General features: G+C 40.1%; 1 protein-coding gene across 7 annotated transcripts in view; it reads right to left on the bottom strand.

Annotated features, from left to right (window-relative positions):
* RASGRP1 (RAS guanyl releasing protein 1) overlaps window positions 1–16,742 on the bottom strand; it is a 1,027,205-nt gene that overhangs the window by 659,742 nt on the left and 350,721 nt on the right. For all 7 annotated transcript variants that reach the window (XM_073800719.1, XM_073800720.1, XM_073800725.1 and 4 more), the window contains one exon: window positions 8,036–8,129. The gene's annotated coding sequence lies outside the window, so the exon portion shown is untranslated. The remainder of the gene's footprint in view (window positions 1–8,035; window positions 8,130–16,742) is intronic.

Here is a 16,742-nt window from a genome sequence, read left to right on the forward strand (position 1 = left end):
CAGCCTCACCAGCCTTCTGAGAACTTCCTTGGAAGTCTTGGTCTCCTTCCCACCACAGGTTGACCTTCTGTCCAGATAATTCTTTCCATAATAGTCCCTCATCCCACTTCTCCCTATACCCAAATCATTCCTACACACTCTTCAGCTCTCTGGGTCTTCTATCTCCAGAACATATATTTAATCACCACGTTATTCCTCCCCCATGCCTGGCACTTGGTAGGTAAATAAATAATAATGAATAAATGGATGAATAAATGAATGAATGACTATGCTATATAGCATAGTCCTTACATAGTAACAGAGGTGGAAATCCTTGCCTTGGTCCACTCATTGCAGCTTCTTGTTCTTTTGTGGAGAGAAGGCATGGAGAGGGCTTTGCTGTTGTTTTTAAGTAATTTAAAAACTCTCCCCAAGTACTGATCCTAACATGCAACCAGAGTTGAGAACCACTGGACTAGAGTAATTGTTATCAATTCTGGTTGCACGTGAGAATCTTTATTTTTTTAAAGAAATAAACATTCAGTTGATAAAATTAAAATGCAATTTTTGTAACTTTTAATTTTTAAATAATTTGAGACTTACATAACAGTTGCAAAGATAGATATACTTTTAACAGTAAGAATAAGTGAGAAAAGACCACTTATTTATAATTATCTCAAAGCCTAGAGTGGTTTTGCTTTTCTACTCTTCTCTGCATACCACTTCCTACCAAGATCACTCTTCATTTGCAAAAAAAAAAGAAAAAAACCCAACAAAAACAAAAACAAAAGAGGGGGAAGGGAAGGGAAGGAGGAAACAAAACAAAATAAAAACAGCCCCCATTACAGTATAGCAGAATGACTAGAGAAGAAAGAAGCCAGTATCAAGCTAAGAGGGAAAATATAAAAACAGGGGGATTAAATGACATCAGTGCAGTGGTTTTGCTCAGGAAACAAAGAATGTTGGAATGTAAATGGAGAATTCCTGTCCTGAGGGACAAGTTTCAATTCTGTAACGGTTAATCATGAAAACGTAATAGGGTTTAATCTCACCAAATAGAGACCTACCCCTAGCCAAGCACAGGTATGTTCCTTTGTATAATAGTTTATTTGCCCCTCCCCTGCCCACTGCCTTCCATTATCACATTGTGAAGATTCTGCCTAGGAAATAAGGCAGAACAAAGCACAAGGTGAGTTAATTGAATTCTTCTGACATAGCTTAAACAGTTCCTCCATCATCAGGCCCTTTAGGTCATATTCAGTGAACGTCCTACTGGTTTGAAGGAGTTCATCCATTCTGCTATTAATATCAGGTGGCAAATGATATGCCAGGAAAATCTGGCAGTTTTTGCTGCTTTGTAAGGTTCAGGTTTAGAATTCAAAGATAATTACTTTCCTTTTAGCATAGAGGGAAGAAGAACAGAAGTTTAACCTAACAGGAGCTGGAGTCCTGCCCGCTTAGTCCTGTGGATTTGGGCAATTTATTTCGCCCCTCTGTGGCTCAGTGGCCTCATCTACAAACGAGGAGTAATAATAGTACCTACTTCATAGGGCTGTTAATAAAATTTAATGAGTTAAGTATTACATGTCAAAAGCTTGGCATGTAACAAGGGCTCATGATGTGTAAGCTATAATCATCATCAGCTGCTTTGTTTATAAAATTGGTTCTGCTATACCCACTTGTTTCGAAAATGTGTATTCATCCTGACATAACGGACATATCAGGGAACAATTTGAGCATAAAGCAAAATTTAAGTTTGCTATGTGCACCCAGCTCAACTGAGCTATGTAAGAATACAGAAAACACACTTATGCACATACCTAGTGTATGCCTAGAAATATCTACCAGCTGCTGCAGTTCACCATGTGTGTGATGAACCACATTCATCCACATCCATTGTTACAACTTCTGGTCTGATTTCAGTAACCTCATCTTACCCCTTCACAGTAATTCGTCAACTGCCACCTTTCTAACACCCACTTCCACAAGCAAACTTCAATCTTTTTCACAGTAAACTGCTACATTTATTGTAGAGTATATGTATTTCTTAACCATTTAACATGCGTAAAACTATATTACCATCTGTATTAGGCTTGTCTTTTTTGTATGTCACTGGTGGAGTTTTGGATTATTGTGCCCTTAACCACATTTTTCCCACAAGCCCTGTGGCTCTTGTTGTGCAATTCTGCAGCGTGCTATAGGAACACATATACTGCATTGTAACAGAACTGACTGTAATTAGCATCTTTGCCACTGCACAGATCATTGATGTGATGAACTGAACTAAAAATGAATATCTTTTCCACTTACTATATTTAAGTAGCATCACAAAGACTACTTTCTTACAATAACTAAACTCAAATAGTGTTACAAAACATATGTAAAGATCTTTCCCTAAAAAATTTTAGGACAAAACCCAAGAGAGCTCTTCCACTAGTAGGAAAAGCAGTTTCACTTATGCATAGCCTTATTTCTAGGCCTGATTTCGATGCTTCTTTCTAACTTACTAGGAATCCCTGTCTAGGTTTCAGATTTCTGCCATAGTAAACCCACAAGCTCCCACCTACAGACATACTCGTTTAAGGAATCATTTCTGTGATTTTCCCCATTTCTTCATTCATAGTAGGCCTTCATTCAGGCCTACTATGTCCAAGGAGCCAGAGAAATTGAACACAAAGATAAATGAAATACTTCCCTTTACCTAGACAAACTCAAGGTCTTCATATTCCTGACAGAGTTATTCCCAAGAGGGTTCAGCTTACTCATACCTCTGCATTAAATATAAATAAAATTTTAAAGTAATATAGCAAGAACACCTCCTATTACTTCCTTTTTCCTTTTTTCATTCCTACTAAGAGGCATTCACAGTAAAAAGAAACAAAGAAAAGTTTGGACCAAATGGAAAAGAGCTGGCAAACTAGTAGATTTTAATCCAATCAATAATCACATTAAATGTGAATAATCTAGGGCTTCCCTGGTGGCGCAGTGCTTGAGAGTTCGCCTGCCGATGCAGGGGACGCGGGTTCGTGCCCCGGTCCAGGAGGATCCCACGTGCCGCGGAGCGGCTGGGCGCGTGAGCCGTGGCCGCTGGGCCTGCACGTCCGGAGCCCGTGCTCCGCAACGGGAGAGGCCACAACAGTGAGAGGCCCGCATACCGCAAAAAAAAAAAAAAAAAAAAAAAGTGAATAATCTGAACATACCAATTAAAAAGAGACTGTCAGTTTAGCTAAAAAGGCAAAACCCAACTAGATGCTGCCTACAGACAAAGATGACAGCGAAGTTGTAAAGGGGGTGTGCATATTTGGGGTTTGGGGGGTTACTGATTTGGGTGGTAGTTGTACAAAGTATTTCCTTTGTAATTGCTTGTTAAACTCCATTTTATTTACTTGATATGTATATTCCCAATAAATAAATAAAGTTAACTGGCAATCAAAAAAAAAAAAAGAGGCATTCACAGTTAACAGCTACTGGCTAATAGCTTTTTTAAAAAAACTAAATATAATAATCCCTTCTGTCAACTCCTTTACTGCTCACAATTAGGCTTCAAATACTTATTTTTTTAAGCTATTTTAGCTTTAATGGTAGATAATTATATATATATATATATTTACAGAATTTTAAATAGAATGTTATATGATAAAACATATGTTAAAACAGAACATGAACATCATGTTGAAAAGGAAAGTACGGTTTCTAGAATAGAGGAGACTGACCTTTCTCACATCTCTGTTTATATCTGAACAAGAGAAAACATATGTAATTTGCAAGAGGGTAAGAGGAGGACCAGGATAAGAGGACCTGAATGGGGAACACCTTTCCAGCAGGGGAAGTAGGAACATCATGAGGGGGTCTCCAGGAGACTGTTCCCAAGGGCTTTTTTATACCTATCTGGTTGAGACGACTGAGATCTCATCCCGTGTGAAGGCAGCTGAAGGCACTCGAAGGCCATGGGAGGCACTGTGCCTTCCTGTACCATATTTGTATCATTGTGAAGTTCCAAGTCAACGTGCAAGGTTTCACATATGATTAAAGTGAGTCATCTCTATTAATCGAGCTCTTTCATGAGGCTCCTGGAGTTCAATGTTTCTTTTAATATGACCTTGGATTCCATAGATTATAAATTCTACTTAATTCCTTTAGTCTCTGGTGAAATTAAGCAAGCAATCACCACTTTTGAGTCTTCAAACTTTTGTTAATCCAAAATATGCATTTTAAAATTCTCCCATTTCCCAAGGTTTCAGAGCTGGTAAGGAACACATCTAAGACCTATTCAGCTCCCTGAACTTTAATATTCTGTATACCATATTCTGCTACATGTTAAATGCTAAGTGCAGTGAAGTCCAGAAACTTAAGTGAGTGGGAGCCTTGTTTTAGTTTGAGTGTTTATTGGCAAGTTCCAAGGACTGGGGTAGGCTGTCAGGAAGGAGTCTTGGAAAGCAAGCTTAGTAAACAGGAAAGATAGAACTTCAGTTGGTCCTCATTTCAACGTCCTGCTTGCACGTTTCAAAGGTCACCAAGCAGAATGCCAATCTGTTGGAAATACTGTGTAATATATAAGGACAGAACTGGAAATTAGGACCTAAATGTTGAGAACCAAATATAGTAGGCCTTTCTTCTTAAAGTATACCTAGACTGAGGTTGCTAGAATTAAAACAGATTTTAACCGCAGAAGAATTAATCCAACCTTAAATTTCTGGGTAAAGTTCAGAGCAAAATATGTGCAAAACAAAATTGAGATCATTCCTGAATAACCAAGTTAAACCTTTGAGACAGTGAAAGGAAAACACTGCCTGCCTCCCTCTCTTCCTCCCATTCTCTTTCTGTCTCTCTTTTTATCTCTCTCACACACAAACTCTTCAAACCAATATAAAAAGTTACCAAAAAATACAGATTTTTAAATTATACAAAATAAACTCTAAATACATTTGGAGTGTTGGGGTTTCTATTAATACTAAATTAAGCAGTGCAAAGAATTTAAGCAAAGTTAAACTTCGCTGCCCCTCCAAATGTAGTTTTATAATCGGTATGCAGATGTTAATTAGTAGGAAGAAAGTGCCTAATGGATCAGAAATATTACCTAAAAATATTCAGGTAGAAAGAATGCTTTTCCTCTAACTAAATAGCACTGAATCCCAGGAATCAAACCAAGAGAGTACATAACAGAGGAAAGGAGATCAAGACGCCACTATTCTGTTTGTCAAGTGACCGCTTCTTGATCTCCTGGTTAAGCAAAGTCACCCTTTGCTGCTTTGCATTTTCTCAGACAGTATAAATGAAATTAATCCCATCCAAAGATCCCTGAAATTCACATGCACTTACCTAAGCTCCTAATACCCTGAAGTTTTATAAGCAACACTATTTCATTTTCATTTAACAAGCAAATTGTGTATTAAATTCCCACCACCTGCCATGTAGTGTGCTCTAATGTGATCCTCACTATCACTGCCTGTGGCAGAGGTGGAAGTGGGGAGACACCACTCACTCTGCCTCCCTGAATTTGGGGCTCTCACGTGGCCTTCTAGCGCACTTGGAGAGCAGTCTTTGAGTGAGTTCTGGGAGCTGCCTGGCTACGCTTAGAGAAATAAGTGATCCACACTTCTTCTGGGGTGGTACTCAGGCAGGCACTCTGCTCTGACCACCTAACATTTAACTCCTTCTCTGAAAGGAAAGATGTACCGGTTGGAGAACAAAAATGACCAGAAGGGGTGGCAGAAGTCCTGGATTTAGAAACAACCAGATTCCTGGGGGTTGAAGATCTGTTGAGGCAGACTGCATGAAACCATCTCTGGGAACACACAGCAGATAAAACACCACAAATGAAGCCATCAGTGACCTTCAATTTTGGGAATGAAGCTGAAGGACAGGTCTCATTGGCCTCGACTCAAACCTAGCTCCAGAGTCAACTATCATCTCTCAGGAAAAGAGAAACTTAGACAAAAACAACCTGGGCCTTGGACATTCTTGTCCAAGTAGAGTGGTATGAACTTTCAAAGCCTTCTTATTGCTGGAAAGGTACAGTGGTACTACACTGACTGGCAAGTGTAGACTTCATCATTAAATATCCACCTAAGCCTTCGTTCAGTGCTGAATTAAATGTAGGATTTCCATCCCCAAAGCACACCAGATGGCAAGGCCTGGGTGTTCTGAATACTAACAGTTTTGCTCCAGATAAGCCCAAGGGAGCAGTTATGGCTTCTACCCTAAACTCTCAGCTTGGCTAACTTCACCCTGACTTCTCCATCTTCCTTCTCTCTCCTCTTCTTAACTCCAAGCAAAATCAAAGCTCTTCCCCCTCCAACGCTTGGTTATCTTATTATGAAAGTTTTCAGTACCAGAGGACTTTGGATAGATTTGTCAGGCCCTAGTTTGGCTTGTCTGAGGTCCTTAACTGACAGATTCACATGTGCCCCATTCATGAACCAAACCTGATCAAGATAGAGGCCCCACTAGTCAGTGCTGAGGGGAATTAGTCTTCTGCTGTCAACTAGTAGTTTTCAACTACAGTGATTTTTTTTGTCCACCCAGGCATATTTGTCAAAGTCTGGAGACATTTATGGCTGTCACAACTGGGGGGGGTATCAGTAGCGACTAATGCATAGAGGTGAGGGCTGCTGCTGACTATTCCCCAATACACAGGGCAGCCCCTCACAACAGAGAATCACCTGGCCCCAAACATCAATAGTGCTGACATTGAGAAACCCTGCTGAAGACTTAATCCCAGGACTGGTTCATGGAACCCACGCTTACTCTGAGTTAAACTTCACTCTAGCCTCCTATTGTATCCTCCTTGTCAGTCTGATTTCTACCTCATGGGCCTGCCCCATGCTCTGGTTCTTCCCTGCAGGGTCTGAAATCTTGCTCTGAACCCTGCCTGCTTGACTCTGGCTTCACGCTTTGGCTTTCGCCAGAGCCCTACCCTGGACCTTATAATTGGAGTCCTATCCACCTGGACCCACAGAGTCATCACCAATCATTTTTTTAGCGTTTTTGCTGTGAGAATCCCCACTGCCAATCCCTACTTACTAGATCATACCACAAAAACAGGAACAGTGAAATCAGCCTGATTCACAGCCCCACTGGATGTTGTATTCCGGACTGCTGACTGCCCTTCTCAGGGGCTGTTCCCACAATTTGATCCAGCCACCCAATCTGGGTCTCATTTCTTCCCCCCCTTTCCCCTAAGTCTGTGTCACTGAGATTACAAAATGACTTGAGGCTGAGGTGACTTCTTCAGGATGCTTTGAGAGAGAGAATAATTTCTAATGGAGCATCACTGAGCACTATACTAAGGGTAACACTCTGCGATTCAGACATTTCCACCTAAGCTTTAGAACCATGATGATTCAGGCAGGATGCTATTCTAGAACAATGATGGCCATTTTTCAGAAGCCACCAAAAGTATTACGTCTTTCACTCTCTTTCTCTCTCTTTCGTAATTATTTCAAATCGTTACATGATTAGCCATCCCCCAGCCTTCCATTAGAGAAGCAACCCGTAACTATTTCCCTGGAAGGTGCAACCACACACCCTGCCAGGATGTCATGCTGCTCCCAGGCACAATATACAAGTATGCCCACGCCTCTCTGTCATGACGGAGAATGTCATTTCCAGGAGAACTCTGGCTTCTTGGCCTCATTCCAGATGCATTCAAAAGAGGAAAGGAGACAGACAAAGCAGTAGATGGAGAGTAGCTGGCAGGAGCAATTCTGTCCACAAACATCTGCATAACCAAGAAATGAGTGCAGGTTTGCAGTACACTAATGTACACCTGGGTGGGGTGACAGCAGAGCAGAGTGGGTGGGGACGCTTGCTTGAAGCGGTTGAAAATCAGAGTCCACCCAACCAGAGCCGAGAGTAATATGTGAGTGACTGCAAGAACCATGACCACTTTGTAGTAAAATCAAGTTATCAGAGTGGGGCTCAAAGACAGTGGAATTTCAACCTTACTGGTTTGGGCCCCTAGTCTTACATTTACACAGCTGCTTCAAATGCTAGTTCTAATGGCTTCTGAAGATGCTATGCAAGGAAGATTCCCAAGAAACAAATAAAGAAGTACCTTAGGCACAGGAAATGATCATCAAAACTTATCCTTCCCGAATACAGTGAAATCAACAATTTTCCCAAGAAATCTGCATCACCAGAAGTCCTTCCTAAAAAAAAAAAAAAGAAATTAGAAGTGAATGAACACAGCAATCAAACCTAAAATATTGCAACCCTCTGAAAGAACACAGAGATAAAACCTAAAAGATTGCCCCATTTTCAAGGTGCTATCGATCTAAAGTAGTAACTTCGTATTTTTAAAATATAAATTTAAAAAGCACAGCGCCTCCTTTTTAATCCTTCTGGATTCATCGAGACATAACTCCTGGTTGAACATCAGTTGAACACACATGCTATGTAGCTTTTTCAGTGGTGGTGATGAATTTCTCTTAAGCTCTCCAAACCATTCCACATCAACATTCTTGATTCATGTTGGCAAAAAGCAGCTTCCTGGGGTTTCGGTTCCCCCTGAACTCTGTGCCATTGCAGAGCCCATGTGCCCCATGGAGGCAGAGATGCACGAATCTGAGCGGCATGAGTTACTGTCAGGTATCACCAGAGAATGCAAATGGGCTAGGGTGGTGAAGCAACAACCCACGAGTAAACTTTCAAGCTGTAGCTGACAATGAAAATAACACCAGAAGACTTAAAACGCACAGGCGATCAAGTAGAGCAGTGTGCTTTTCCTGACTGGGCAAGATCCAGATTTTCCGCTGTAAGCACACTCCCTTATCAGCTCCATTTTCATTGGTTCCAGATTTTTTAGGGATCTCCCAGGTAATTATGAGTTAGGTCCCTATTAGTCGTGTTAATTATATAACGATGCCTACATTTCTGCTTTTTGCATTAATTGTTTTTCATAGAGTAGTAAAGACTCATCATCATTTGACTGGGATTGCAAATCTTTTTTCCCAACACACTGAGAAGATTTTCAGTGGATCCGACAAGTGGATGTCACAGGGACTGGCAGTCCATGAGTTGGGCCCTTGTGCATTTCAAGGCCTGGGTGTTACCAGCTGCTGCTACTTCTTTCCATGTGGAGAATATGTGCCTTATCATTGCACTTCTGGACTGTTTCCATACTTCCATTCACTCTTCCCTTGACAGTACATATAAACCACACCCTCCGATGTCAGCTTTATCAGTCATAAAGATGATGTTTGAGTCTATTTTGCCTTACTCTCTTATTTCTCAACTGTGTTTGAATTCGGGCAGAGAAAAAGAGTTTTCCCTAGCATACCCCAACATTTGGTGCATTCACTGGGAACACCGAGAAATTAAATAAATGGCTGGAATGCTGGGGAATAAAATAAATATGTCAAGAGATCTCGAGGGGCATCGGGCTTTGGATTTTTATGTATGGGAGAGATCTTTGGGTTGTAGAGGCTTTTATTGGCTCACAAGGTTGCTTGTTGCACTTGGAATTTTTTAAATTCTGTGACACGGAAAAGGGAGCATAAGCTTTAGGCCACACGTGATATTTCAACGCTGATAGATGATTGCAACTTATCCTATGGTTGCTTTATATGGACTGTTTTTCATATGTGGCTCTTTGTTTATGTATTGTAACAGCCGAAAGGAAAGTTGCATGGCCCTCAGCAAAGACACAATTCTCAGGAAAATTACCAGGAAAACTGGGCCTCACCAATGTGCCAAGGCACATGTGTGGGCATGACCTCATCAGTTACCACCTGCATGGGGCTTAGAAAGGCCTGGACTTTAGTGGGCACGGGCAATCCCACGGTGAAGTCTTGGCCTTAACACACACGTGCTGATGATTCAGGCCCCCCCAGCACATGCTGGTAGGACTCAAGGCCACACACTGAGTAAATGGCCAAGCTAGGATCTGAAAGCAGGCTGGTTTTGCACCAGAATCCAAGTTTTTAACAAGCCGTGTTGGTTTTCTTTCACTGCTGCAACACACTTAGTGAGCTAACACAACATAAATTTATTTTGTTACAGTTCTGGAGGCCAGAATTCCAAAAATGAGACCCACTGGGCTAAAATCAAGGTGTTGGCAGGGCTGTGTTCCTTCTGGAGGCTCTAGGGGAAAATTCACTTCCTTACCTTTTCCAGCTTCTAGAGGCCACCTGTATTCCTGGGCTCACAGCCCCTTCCTCTATCCTTAAAGACAGTAGTAGCACAGCATCTTCAAATCTCTGGCTCTCACACTCTTGTCTCCCTCTTATAAGGGCCCTTGTGATTATACTGGGCCCACCTAGATAATCCAGCATAATCTCCCCATTTCAAAATTCTTAATTGAAACTGCAAAGTCCTTTTTGCCATGTAAAGTTATATCACATGTTCCAATGGACTAGGACGTGGACATCTTCAGGGGACCATTTATTATTCTGTCTACCACGCCAGCACACATCCACATGGAAATTGCATTTTGGATCATGGTCTTTGACGACATACTAAGCCCCACATTCTGGGAATGTCATTTTTTCTGGGATGATTGCTTTAGGGGGTTGAGGTTTGGCTTCTCTTCTAAACGTGGTGGGTGTGGCTCACCACTGAAAATATATTTTTGAAACTTTTAACCATTAAATCTATGAGTAACCTGGCATTGAACAGTATACTTTTTGCAAGAACCACACTAACCCCAGTGAGAGAAAGCCCGGGCTGCAAACACTGGCAGAGCCCCTTCCTCTGCTAAGGCTGTGGAAACCCCTTAACCCGACACTTAAAGAGAAGAGAATTAGTTACTTTGGACTTAATTCATAAGAGCAATAGAACCTAATTTCAGACTATAATTCCTGTGGGCTTTGTCATCTTTAGACTTAAACTTGTAAAGGGATTAGTGTCTGGATTTTAATTTTTCTGAGAGAATTACAATGGGAGAAATTGTATTCAAATTTAGGGCATCTCCACATTGCTGGTCTTTTATTAAGAGACTTTCTTTCTGCATTTCTCTTTGATTTTATTGCAGAACCTCTGAGAGGTTATATTAGACAGTTGTAGTAGGACAGAACTTGGGAAGGGAAAGAAAATAGGGAGTACATTTTTGGCCTTGGAGTTAATTTAATTAATGCATTGTTCTGACCCATTTCAAGGCCTTCTGGGGCAAACTCTCCTCCCGACAGGTGGAGACCTGCCCAAACCAGCCCTGCTGGGTGACGTGGTTTAAGTCCAGGCAGGAGTCGGTGTCTGCAGCCATGGCTGGAAAGTTGGCTGTGGCCGGCTGTTGTAAGCTGGTCCTGTGCTCCAGGATTCCAGGGGGCTCCTTCCCTTTATAAGCCTTGAATGGAGGCCCTGGCATTGTGGCCACCAGGAAATATAGCACATTCTCTGATATTTGGTTTGTTAAGTTAAAAGGTGATACTCTGGACTCCATCTTGCCTATTCCTTTGTCTTCTTTTCGGTTGGATCCAAATTTGGGTAAATCACAGGAGTGTTAGCTACTGGGCTCCCATGAACTTTCCAGCAAATCGTTTTTCCATCTAGATTGTTGTATTAGTCTGCCAACCCAACTCTCTTTTTCCAGGCAATCCTTGCAGGCATTTGAGTTTGCACTCTTTTGCTTAGAACAAGAGATCTTAACCCTTTTTGTGACATGAACCCCTTTGTCAGTCTGGAAAATCTGTGGACACTTCTCAAAATAATGTCTTTACAGGCCTAACATAAAACAGAGGATTACAAAGTAAACGAATCATAATGAAACACACTTCTCAAAAAGTGCTGAAAAACAAATCTGAAATATAATGAATATGAATCTTTTTCAGTGTATTCAATAACAAGATCTAGTAGTGAACCAGTAAGTATTATAATTTCAATGCATTGAGCAGCACAAACAATATTTCAAGGCATCTCTAGCCACTGTAAGTAACAGAAATTGTAAACATCCGTGACATTTTTGGTGACAAAGTAACAGGAAATGATCATTCTGATGTTGTCCACCTTCAAAAATGAAAGAAATGTCAAATTTCAGTAAAAAGTTAGTGAAAGTAAATATGCAATATTTTTTTCCTTTTCAAGTTCATGAACTCTCTCCATGGAAACCCAAGTTATTAAACCTGGGCTTAGAGTGGCTGCCTATTGCTTGTCTTCCGTATAAAATTCCAAGTTATCTACTTTCCCTAAAGGTCCTCTATCAGATCTCACTGTAGTTCTTCTCACCAGTCTCATCCTGAATCACTCCTCAAGGCTGATCTGCTTTTAACTGAAGCAAATCAAATTTTTAACACTAATACACAAAATATTCAGATTTGTATACACATGTATTTCATTCCTTCAAGTGATGACTCCTGAGCCTTATTCACTAGGCATTCAGTTGTATGGTTCCTGAGCAGTCTTGTCTACGTGTGTAGGAAAATGCCATAGTATCTCATCTCATTGAAAAGATATGAATATCTGCTGAGTTTTCATAGAAGTGTAAATTCAATGAGAGCAGAAAATTCACCTGTCTTATTTATCACTGTACCCCCCCATTTGGGGCATATAGAACCTCAACCAACATTTGTGGAATAAAAAAACCAATCCACTATCCAATGATAAACTCATTTCCTAGTGAAGCAAATATGTACTAAAGAGGATATAAGTTATCTGGGAAACAAGAGTGCATTCTTGATGAAGTTGGCTTTAATGCTTGGAATGTCTATTTCCTTATTATTAGAAAATATGAAGGTTTCTCCTTGCAAATGCTGCTCATACACACAGGGAATGAACAAGTACCTTATTTTTTTCTTAGAAAAGATGTAGTGAAAGTGTGTATCAGTTCTCTCATTGCCTTTAATGGAGATAAACATAAGTTTTGTATTTGGGGAACTGTTCCAGACAGGGTCTTCATAAGTACCTCCTACTATGACGTTCCAGATACTTTAATAAGCATTTTTGCTCAGTGGATCATGTTAACCTTTGCTCCTTTCATATTACTCAACAGCTCAGGACTCCACTATTTTTTCCTGAAATATATGAATACTTTTTTAAAACATAAAAAAAATCAGTTAAATTTTATCTTAGGTTTTAAAAATTTGCATAGTAGAGCAGTTGTTTCTCAATGGTGGTTGTTTTGAATGGGGGTTGGCATAAATGGATTTGTTTTCTGAGTGGTAGTAAAATACAACATTAATATATCATAATTTGTTTTTTAAGACCTTAGATTGTTTTTCCAACTGAAGACTGAGCTCTATCAGTAGGTAGTGAAATCATTTTAGTGGGTCACAAATATTGTTTCTGAAAGTAAAACAGAATAAAGTAGAAAATATCAGAATGCATTATACATAGTAAGTAATGTTTGATAAAACGTGTGTGTGTGTGCGCGCACGCACGCGCGTGTGTGTTTACTAAGGGGCAATCTAAATGTATTTCTGACTATGGTTCATGGTCAAAACATTTAAAAAAACATTAATTATGATCATTTTATTGAGCTTACAGATTAAGAAAAAACTGTGGCCTCAATACAACCCTGCCTAAGGTCAAAGGGTTTTGGACAATTTAAGCAACATTTTATCTCTGGACTCCAATTCCAATCCAATGCTCTCTTGAAAATAAAAAGGACTTTATTTTTGTTTGTTTAGATTTTTTGTTTTCTTCTGTTTTCTCCACAATGAACCACAGGAGATCCATGAATCTAAGGAGGATCTGAGGAGGACCTGACTGCATCAGTCCCCTGTGTTATGATCATATTTTGCTGCATGTCGCTGGCCATCTCAGAACAAAGAGGAAGAATCAGCACCTCAAGACGGTATTTTCACAATAGCTGAAAAGCTCATTCTCTCCTTGAGCCCAGAGATGATCTCCCGCTCTATTCTTTGACAAGCAGCAGACTGTGGAAACAGGGCAGTGTTTTTCCAGAGATAAACAAGGTTAATGGATATTCCATGACGGAAAGCTGCCCGTTCTAGATGCTGCCAGCTCGCGTTCAAAGGAACTTAGAGAAGGGTTGTCCGGCTTTCACTCACTTCACCCCAAGGCTTTAGGTTACCCAACACAGGCAATAAACATACTACTTCCTTGTTTTCCTGACTGCCTAAGCTCTTTAATGGGGAACTCTGAACTACAGACCAGCTCCTACCACCATCTAAGGTCCCATGTAGCAGGGTCCTACTGGGTCATATGCTGTGACTTGGTCAGGAGCATCAGATCCCAACATGTTAAACTCAAGTGGAAATGGCAGAAATAGGCAAGCCCCTCCCCCTTTTCACACTGTTTGAAAATAACAATAGTTATAGCCAAGATACATGAAGTTTCCATTGGAAAAAACAAACAAAAAAAGAACATTGATAATGCACTTAAATCCACTATTACTAAAGAAGCAGCATCCAACAGGTTGCAATTAATTTATGCCCTCAGAATGAATTAGGTACCCAAACTACCACACCAGAGGTTTATGGGAGACCCTCTGGGTGATTTTGCTTAATGCCTAAAAAACAAACAAAGCGTTGACCTTTTATAAAAACTCAAGTCTACCTATCCAAATAAATCAGATCTCTGATAAGAAAACTCACATTCCAAACTACCTTCAAACCACAGCCATGGATATAAACAAGAGAAAGAGAAACATCCCGATTATGCTAAATCTTCCGTAAGAGTTACCCCTTACCTGTAATCCCCAGATTGCATAAATCATGTAGCCTTGAATTAAAATTGGCTTCTAACTCCAAGGAAGACCTGAGGATGAACAAAAATTCCAATCGATCTTGCTCATTGTGGCTATTTTAGTAGTCCTGAGGAGGTACTCACTAAATCTTTGATAAATGAATGAATGACTCTGCTGGTGGGAACTGAAACAGATCAATATGTGTGTGAACCTAATATTCATTTTGCAGATGGGTTAACTGTAGGCAGGCTTATTTCTTCTAACTCTTTGCAAGGCATAAATAACTAACAGGCCAGTATTAAGGTGCAATCCAAACTTAACCCCACGGAGATTTTGTTCTGCTTTGTTTTGTTTATTTTTTAAATCCTCCTTGGAATTTAATGAGAAGACAGAATAATTTGCATGTTTTGCAATTACGCAGGTCAGAAGACTAAGCAGAAGAACCTTCCCATTAGTAGACACTGACCCTAATGAGTTAGGGCTTGACCATGCTTGTTTTTGAAAGGCCACAGAACTTTAACCAAGTTGATGTGGAACAAAAATTGATGCCATCTTCAGTATGACAGTAAGGGCCGGTCTTAATTGGTAATGATGTTACCACTTCTTTCATTCAACAGTGACTGAATACTGTACTAGTCCCAATAGGGTAGGTTATGCTGCAGTAACAAATGTCACCAAATCCCAATGCCTTATCCCAACAAAGGTATGCATCTCAATCACACAAAGTATTCTGCAGTTCCAGTGATCCACCATCAACTTTTACCTTTCGATAACATGGGTATCTAGGTCCAAATTGACACCTTTTATTTATATAGGGTAATGTGACTAGCTGTGAACCAAAATGACAGGTGTCAGTTTGGGCTTAGTTATTTAGAAGTGGGGATGAGTTCTAACCTTTCCCTCTTTTCCGAGTACAGAAACCTTAGAGATGACACATTGAGATAAAGGTATCCCATGATGGAGGTAGCCTCGATAGGATCCTTGCGAAGTACTAAACGGTTCTTTCATAGCTACTGTAGGCAAGAAAATGAGATAAAGGCTGAGAATGTTTAGGCAAACAAAGATGTACACACAGACACTGTTGGGATTTGCGCCATTCTAGCACTCTAGCATCCTAGCCTTTCATTCATCCATCCATTCATTTATTCTCTAAGTGAGTCATTTATAATACATTTATTGAATACCTATCTGCCAGAATTTGTGCTTGGTGATGGCATAAAAAGATGACTAAAAGTCATCTCTTTTATCAAGAAATTCATAGTCTAACATGCGAATTAATGTATAAATACTATTAAAACCGTAATTCAGTATAAGGCCAGCTATGATAGAAATATATATTAAATATAATAGAAATACATTCATTCATTTATCCACTCAGCCAGCAAATGCCACACACCACGCTAAGCAGAGAAACTGAATAATTTTCACTGGCTACAGTGAGGAGGGAATTAAAAGAAATGATATTTGAGTTGATCACTAAAGGACGAGTATGCGTTTCCCCAGAACATGACAAATCTTTATTTAGATCTTCAAGTGATAAAATGCACCCAACTATTTTTTGCTACAGAATCTAACCGTTGAGAGTACAGGCTCGAGTCAGGTGCCTGGTTGTGACTATTGACTTCTTTCTGTATTAGCCGTTTATTAGCTACTGACAACTCTGGTCCTCGGTTTTCTCACTTATAAAATAACAATAATAAAAATACCTATTACATAGGGTTATTCTGAAGCTAAAATAAGAAAACATATTAAATTCTCAACATGAAATAAGTAAGTATTGGTTATTATTTTCCCCAAAGAGGAAAGAGTATGCTAAGACTGCACTATCTATAATGCTATTGCCAACTGGATCAGTTTCCAAATAGATTCCAACCTGTGTTTCTGAAGAGCAGTAGCTGAAAAAGATGAGCAATGTTTCCCACTACTCTCTGAGCAACAATATTTACTATTTTTATCCTGTGTTATAATGTAAGCTGTGGGATACCTGTGGTGTGAACCATGGGGCCTTGTGAGTACATATTGATTGATGAGAGGTGAAGTTTGAGACTCTGAAACTGAAAAATCCTCTGCCTAGAACAACCTCCAACCATTCTGTTACCCTAACCCTTCTTCCTCTTTTGGTGTTAGCTCAGCTATTACCTCCTCTAGGAAGCCTTATCTTGCTTACCACACCAACAAGCCC

The sequence above is a fragment of the Tursiops truncatus genome, chromosome 2 (assembly GCF_011762595.2).
Source record: "Tursiops truncatus isolate mTurTru1 chromosome 2, mTurTru1.mat.Y, whole genome shotgun sequence".
Classification (NCBI taxonomy): Eukaryota; Metazoa; Chordata; class Mammalia; order Artiodactyla; family Delphinidae; genus Tursiops; species Tursiops truncatus.